Consider the following 7,738-nt stretch of genomic DNA (forward strand, 5'->3'; position numbering starts at 1 on the left):
TTTTTAAATCCTTGTGTGAGTATATTAGTCACTGGATCATCCCATTCAAAGTCAAATGGTTCCTGGGACTCAGGATTTAGTGATTAAATGCATTAAAAGGCAACTTTTAAATCCAGAATTGTAAACAAGTAAGTCTCAGATAAAGTTGCATAACGATTTGGCACCACTGAATGTATGTCCTCCACAATTTGGTTAATGGCTCTCAAACCCTGCACAAAATGATGCTCTTTTGTCCCAGGTTTTTGTATGGGCAGGACTGGAGTGTCACATGGGGATTGACAAGGTCAGATTAATTGGAATTTAAGAGAGATGATTATCAGAGGCTTTACACCTTCCTTGGCATGCCTCTTTAAAGGGTATTGCTTTAAATTTGCAGCCTTGGCACCTGGACAGAGTTGGCTCCCCTCTTTGCTCTCCCTGTGCACCCATCAGCACAAATATCTGTTCTTACACTTTGTAGAATTTCTTCAGGGACTTCTAGTTGAGGCTTGTCTCCCAATTGTAATAGTGCAGCTTGGAGGGTGCAAGCTTGCTTTTTTTTGGTGATAAAGTCATTTAATTTTGTTAGTAGATCTCACCTAAAAGGAGTAGAACATTCAGGCAAATGCAGAAAGCTGTGCTTTAAATATTTTTTCCCCCCAATTGTATCAGTCAGAGGTAGAAAAGCAGGAGGACACATATGCAAATCCCCTGAGCTGACCTTGGGCATCTAGACCTGTGGGACACTGTCTCCGTGGATATTACCCTGCCTGAAGAAAGGTATCCCTGGGCTGAATTGAGTACCTTCTTGGGTATGAGGGAGCTTCTCTGGTGGCTCAGACAGTAAAGAATATGCCTGCAATGCGGGAGACCCGAATTTGATCCCTGGGTCAGGAAGATCTCCTGGAGAAGGGAATGGTAACCCATTCTAGGATTCTTGACTGGAGAATCTCATGGACAGAGGAGCCTGGCGGGCTACAGTCCATGGGGTCACAAAGAGTCAGACATGACAGCAACTAACGCTTTCCATTCCTTTTTGGGTATGGGGAGGGGAGACTGTTGATTGACTGGTGAGGAAGGTTACAGAGCTAGCGCTGGACCTGGGGCTCTAGGAGGATTGTTGGTAGAAGCCTCAGCACCACTCACAGAGATTTCCCCCTTCATAAGGTGGGGGAACAGTGGGAGGCACCAAAGGGGAGCCAGATGTAGTAAGTCAGGATCATCACTGGGCTCTGACTCAGGGAAGACAGACTGTTTGTGGGGGTCTTCCTCTGAACCATAACTTTACACATCTTCTTCAAATTCTTATTCTGATATAAAGACTCAGTTTGGACATGTTGCTGAAAAATGTACAAAATAACTTAGAAAAACCAGTTGAGGTCAAATGTTGTGAGGCCACTACTCATACCTGCCAACTCTTGATCTGAGGAAAGTTGATAACTGTCATGCAAGGCAGAGCTGATGGTAGGACAGCCAAGAGTTCTCCAGTTGGGAATTCCTTCTCTGAAGAAAAACAAGTCCTAGTCAAGTCTGAGGTTTGCAATTGGCTGACTGGATTTCCTTCATTACATTGCTCAAAATAGTGTATACATGTACATACACACTTAAAAGCAGTTCAGTGCTAACTCCTTGAGAGAGGAGTTGTACAAAAGAGGGTTAAAACTCTCAGTGAAGAAAGGCTAAAATGTGTCCTATTGTATAAAAGCTCTTCCCTTGCAAGAAATGGGAATAAAGCTGATTTTGTTCCATTTATCCTCTCTTTTTTTTTGCAAAACAAGTCTAATTGTAAGATAGTCTTACGATTCCTAAGTAACATTCTGATCTTGTGTTTCTTCCTCAGGATAACCAGAGCAAAATGACAAGAAGCAGATTCAATAAAGCTTTGCTGTGGCCATCCAGTGGTTAACCTTATTGTTATTCAATTTCTCAGTTGTGTACAACTCTTTGCAACCCCATGGACTGAAGCACTCCAGGCTTCCCTGTCCTTCACCATCTCCCAGAGCTTGCTCAAACTCATGTCCATTGAGTCGGTGATGCCATCCAGCCATCTCATCCTCTGTCGTTCCCTTCTCCTCCTGCCTTCAATCTTTCCCAGCATCAGAGTCTTTTCAAAGGAGTCAGCTCTTCACATCAGGTGGCCAAAGTACTGGAGTTTCAGCTTCAGCATCAGTCCTTCCAATGAATATTCATCCAACGATCTCATCCTCTGTTGTCCCCTTCTCCTCCTACCTTCAATCATTCCCAGCATCAGGAAATTTTCTAATGAGTCTAACTCATTACAGTCAGTCTAACGAGTCTAACTCTAATGAGTTAACCCTATTAGCCAATTCCTAACAGATAAAACAATCATAGACAAACATATACAAGCAGAGAAATCCAAAGACCTCAGCCTCTAACCCAAGGCTTTAGACTTTAATCCTCTTGAGCACTTTACTGGCTGTAACCTTTTATATTGGCTCTCTTAGGGAAGGACTCTAACCCACAAACTGGACTTGCCTCTAGAAATACTGCCACTAGAGCCCTTTAGTAAGTGAGAAGTCCTTCAATAAGGAAATTCTGGCTTCTAGCAGCACGAGTAGCTTATGGGAACTAATTCAAGACTAGCCAATCAGCTTTCACATTTGAAATTTCCCCAACCCCTTAAACTTTTCCCTTATACTGGGTCAAGGAGACAGGTTTGAGAGCCTTGCCTCCTCATCAGTCAACCCCAAGATAAAGTTCTTTCTTTTCTCAAAAGCCAGTGCCTTTTTATAGCTGAGTAATATTTCAAAGGGGTAAGATGGGGAGAGGGAAATAGCAGCCCACTCCAGTATTCTTGCCTGGAGAATCACATGGACAGAGGAGACTGGTGGGCTGCAGTCCATGGGGTCACAAAGAGTCAGACATGACTGAAGTGACTTAACAACAGCAAGATGGGGAGGGAGGTTTAAGAGGGAGAAGATGTGGTTATCGGAGAAGGCAAAGGCAACCCACTCCAGTACTCCTGCCGGGAAGGTCCCATGGATGGAGGAGCCTGGTAGGCTACAGTCCATGGGATCGCTAGGAGTCAGACACGACTGAGCAACTTCACTTTCACCTTTCACTTTCATGCATTGGAGAAGGAAATGGCAACCCACTCCAGTGTTCTTGCCTGGAGAATCCCAGGGATGGGGGAGCCTGGTGGGCTGCAGTCCATGGGGTCGCTAGGAGTCGGACACGACTGAGTGACTTCACTTTCACTTTTCACTTTCATGCATTGGAGAAGGAAATGGCAACCCACTCTAGTGTTCTTGCCTGGAGAATCCCAGGAACGTGAGAGCTGGGTAGGCTGCCGTCTATGGGGTCGCACAGAGTCGGACACGACTGAAGCGACTTAGCAGTAGCAGATGTGTTTATGCCTGTGGCTGATTCATGCCGATGTATGACAGAAACCATCTCAAAATTGTAATTACCCTCCAATTAAAAAAAGAGAAGCCACTGCTATAGTATTGGCTTCTATGTGCATTGTACAGTGAGCCCTTGCTTGGTAACACTCAGAGTCCTGTTTTAGCCTTCTGTTTTTCTCCTTCTACTCTATTTGCTCACCTGGGAATCTTATCTGCTCCTTTTGTTTCAATTAATAATTACGTGCAGAGGAGTTCCACCTACATTTTCCTAGTCCAAATTTATCCTGAGGGATATAATCTAGAGGGCATTTCTATTTAAATGCCTCACAGGTAACCTCATAATGTACATGTTCAAAATTAACTTGCTAATCTCTGCTCAATCTCCTTCCAAAAGTCATTCTCTGAAAGTTGTCCAACCCAGGAACTAAGAAGTCATCCTTGTCTCCTTCCTCCCCTCTCACTCTCTATTGTTAACTCTCTGTCTTAAAGATTTCACACCTGGAGTCCTGCAACACCCTCACTGACCTTTTTCCAGTTTTGCCCCCTTCCAATCCAAAGACAGCTGAGCACTGTAAGAATTTATGCTTTTGAACTGTGGTGTTGGAGAAGACTCTTGAGAGTCCCTTGGACTACAAGGAGATCCAACCAGTCTATCCTAAAGGAAAGCAGTCCTGAATATTCACTGGAAGGACTGATGCTGAAGCTGAAATTCCAATACTTTAGCCACCTGATGCAAAGAATTGACTCACTAGAAAAGACCCTGACGCTGGGAAAGATTGAAGGCGGGAGAAGGGGCCGACAGAGGATGAGAAGGTTGGATGGCATCACTGACTTGATGGACGTGAGTTTGAGTAAGCCCCGGGAGTTGGTGATGGACAGGGAAGCCTGGTGTGCTGCAGTCCATGGGGTCACAAAGAGTCGGACCTGACTGAGCCACTGAACTGAACTAATCTGGGGTGATTTTTCTGGAGGAAAAGATCACAGTTATACTAGCTATTAGATTCTAAATATTTACTGTGGTCAAGTTTAAAATTAAGCCCCAAACTTCCTGTCAGCCAAGGCGAAAACGAAGGAAAAGTAATCTTTATATGTTTTGCTGTTTGTTCTAATGCTACGACTAAAACAAGGTTCTCAAGAGGAGATTCATATAGGGAGCAATAAGTGATGTAATGAACAATGTCTTCAACACTATTCCTATGATATAACCTATAATTTCATCCCACAAGTATTTGTGGGGTACTTATGAGTCAAGCATTATGCTCACTATTGGAGATAAAGCAGTGAATGTGGTTGTTTCTTACCTAATCTCATAATTCAACCTGAGTTTGGACATAATACTAAAGCCAACCCTCTGAGGACAATTTGGGTGGAGGAGGGCTTATTTCCCAAGCCAAAGTTGTATGATGGTAAAGCCAAGGTCACAATATCAGTTGTTTAGTACCAACCCTTGCTGCTCTGCAGTCCCAGAGCATGATTTCAGGATTTCTAGTCTTTCTTTTATCTTTTTAAAAAAACTTTTAATTTTGTATTGGGGTATAGCCAATTAACAATGTTATGATAGTTTCAGGTGGACAGAAAAGGGACTCAGCCATACATATACATTATATCCATTCTCTCCCAAACTCCTCTCCTATCCAGTTTAGCCTTTCTTTTAAAATGCAATTTATTAACATGACCAGGGCCACTGCACACAACACACCAAATATTTGTAGGATTCCCCAAGTGTTGTCTCACATGTGCTGACAAACAGGGCTTTTATTAATAAACGACCTCAAGGAATCTATCTTTTCCCAACCTTACTCTCTCTGGCTTCTGGCAAAGATCTGCTGCTAAGACTGCTCCCCACGTCAACCACACACTTGCGTCCTGACAGCACGCGCTCCACCGGGTCAAAGGTGCTGCTCACGATGTCTGACAAGACTGTGCTGAGGCTGTCAGGGAACAGCATGTGGACTAGGCTGACCTGTCCATTATGCAGAAGGGAATGGAACCCGGATGCCAACATTACATTGCCCTGGAGCTGCTCTGACATCCTAGAACGGCCAGGACTCCTGTAGCTGCTCATATGCCAGGGCCCTTCTGTACTCAAGTCATACCACATTTTCGCTCAACTGCTGAGAACATTTTTCCCCACTGAGGTTACATTTCATCACTCAGTTTCCGAAGCAGTATTGTCTAGTGCTGCTGATACCTTACTTAGCCTAGAAAAACAGCTTTCAGTTTTTAATAATATCAGAACACACAATAAGACTCTAAGAAGTGAGTCCATGGGCTAGGCCAGGGAGAAAACTGTGACAACATGCAGTGTTCCAAAATGACCCCTCCCAAGGGTAGGACATTCAGAATTTTCTAGCCTGATGTAGAAGTTTAGACTCAGGTCAGGAGCCATACTCCATAAGTATGTTGCCTTTACATCTGACCAAGTTTGACACAATGATAGAATTCAGAATGGTAAAAGAACTGGTTGGATGTTGTTAAAAAGAAAACTACAAGCCCCAAATGGCATTGTTTGTGTTGCCAAAATCTTGGCTCTCTGTGTACCAATACCAGACAAATACAGAGACAGTTAAGGAGGAGAAGGAAAGTGAGGCTTTATTATTTTGCTGGGCAAAGGGGGAACACAATAGGCTAGTACCTCAAGAACTGTGCCACCCTCCCTGGTGAGTAGGGAGAGATTATATAGTCAGGCAGGATATGTGATAAGGCAGTAACAGTCTTCATTCTTTCTTCTTTAAAGTTTCAAAAGTGTGGGATTGCTGACAAGATTAGGGTGTGTGCAAGGTCTCAGGTGGCTCATCTCCTAATCCTGTCCTTAGGACAGTAAGGAGATCAAACCAGCCAATCCTAAAGGAAATCAACCCTGAGTATTCACTGGAAGGACTGATGCTGAAATTCCTATACTTTGGCCACCTGATGTGAAGACTCATTGGAAAAGACCCTGATGCTGGGAAAGATTGAGGGCAGGAGGAAAAGGGGGCAACAGTGGGTGAGATGATTGGATGGCATCACTGATTCAATAGACACGAATTTGAGGAACCTCTGGAAGATGGTGAAGGACAGGGAAACCTGGCAGTGCTGTAGTTCACAGGGTTGCAAAGAGTCAGACATGACTTAGCGACTGAACAACAACAACTGGTCCCTTTAATCTTGCTCAGGTGGTTTCATTACTCTTTCTCCTTTGATTAGTAACTGTTCTGCCCTTTGGAACTCAGAGAAGGTCATGGAGGCTGGAGTCTTGCCTACAAGGAATGACGGACAAAAAGGCCTCCAGGCCCAGGATCCAACAAGGCCTTGCTCAGCATCACTTGTACTAAAGTCCATGGTACCAAACCTAGATTTAGTATCTCTGTCAAATTGCAGTTTTAACCTCCCCTAGAAATGTAATGTTAATGGACCAGTCTGGAATTTTCTGGTTAAGCACCAGTAAATTAAGCTGTCACAGGGTCCCTCTCCATCAACTCCCCCATCCCCAGCTGCAGAAGAGGCAATCTGCATGATAAAACCCTTGCCAGTTCCCTTCTCCTCCCTCTTCCCACTAGGGGAATCCTTTTTTTCTTTTATTACTACCATCTTTTCTTTTGTTAATACTTTCTTGCTCCACCCTATGAAAAACCTTCCATTTTGTACAACCCTATCCAGCATCCTTCTAGTTGCTAGATGGGGTGCTGCCCAATTCATGCATAGTTGAATAAAGACAATTAAATCTTCAAATTTACTCAGTTGAATTTTTTTTTTTAATGTTAATATACTCAGACTCTCTTCACAACTTGACCTTTGCCTTGAGGACACAGATGTGTCCTGTTGCAAAGACCTGGAACAGCAGTTTGGAGCCGCGGTATATTCATGAGAAACCAAACCAGCAGCTGGTTTAGGCTAGCAAGGTGCTTACTCACTGGGACATCTACAGACAAGGCCTGGATTTTTCCACAAGAAATATTCTGGATACAAGTAACGCATCAATGGGCTTGAACTTCTATACGTTTGCAATGATCTAAACCTCTTTAAACATAGAAGTGGGATATCAAATGATTAAATATAAAGCCCCCACTCCCTGTGTAGCCAAGAGTAATCATTCAGTAAGTGGTGTCTTGGCTCTTAACTCAGTAACTTCAACTTCAAGGAAGTCCTCTGTGCTCCCTAGACTCCAAATAGATGATCTACATCACTCAATTCTATCTACCCCTTTCTTCATGTCTCCTACCCAATTAGCCTGGCAAGCTCGCCAATTCATTCCCACACACTGGCCGCCCTGCCCCCGAGACTTACAACCTGCTAACCTACCAGGCTAGGCCCACTGCGGAGGGCGGGGTGATACCTCCAGCTAGGGCCCACGGCGCGCAGCCTTGTGGGAGTTGTAGTTCTCGAAACTTACAGTCCCCGGACAGGCGTCCCCA

The 7,738-nt window shown here is 44.1% G+C and overlaps 1 long non-coding RNA gene across 1 annotated transcript in view; it reads right to left on the reverse strand.

Annotated features, from left to right (window-relative positions):
• LOC132344847 (uncharacterized) overlaps positions 1-7,707 on the reverse strand; it is a 53,200-nt gene extending 45,493 nt beyond the window's left edge. The window contains exon 1 of the long non-coding RNA XR_009493871.1: positions 7,626-7,707. This is a non-coding gene — a long non-coding RNA (uncharacterized lncRNA). The remainder of the gene's footprint in view (positions 1-7,625) is intronic.
• Positions 7,708-7,738: the final 31 nt, after the last annotated feature.

The sequence above is a fragment of the Bos taurus genome, chromosome 3 (genome assembly GCF_002263795.3).
Source record: "Bos taurus isolate L1 Dominette 01449 registration number 42190680 breed Hereford chromosome 3, ARS-UCD2.0, whole genome shotgun sequence".
Taxonomy (NCBI): Eukaryota; Metazoa; Chordata; class Mammalia; order Artiodactyla; family Bovidae; genus Bos; species Bos taurus.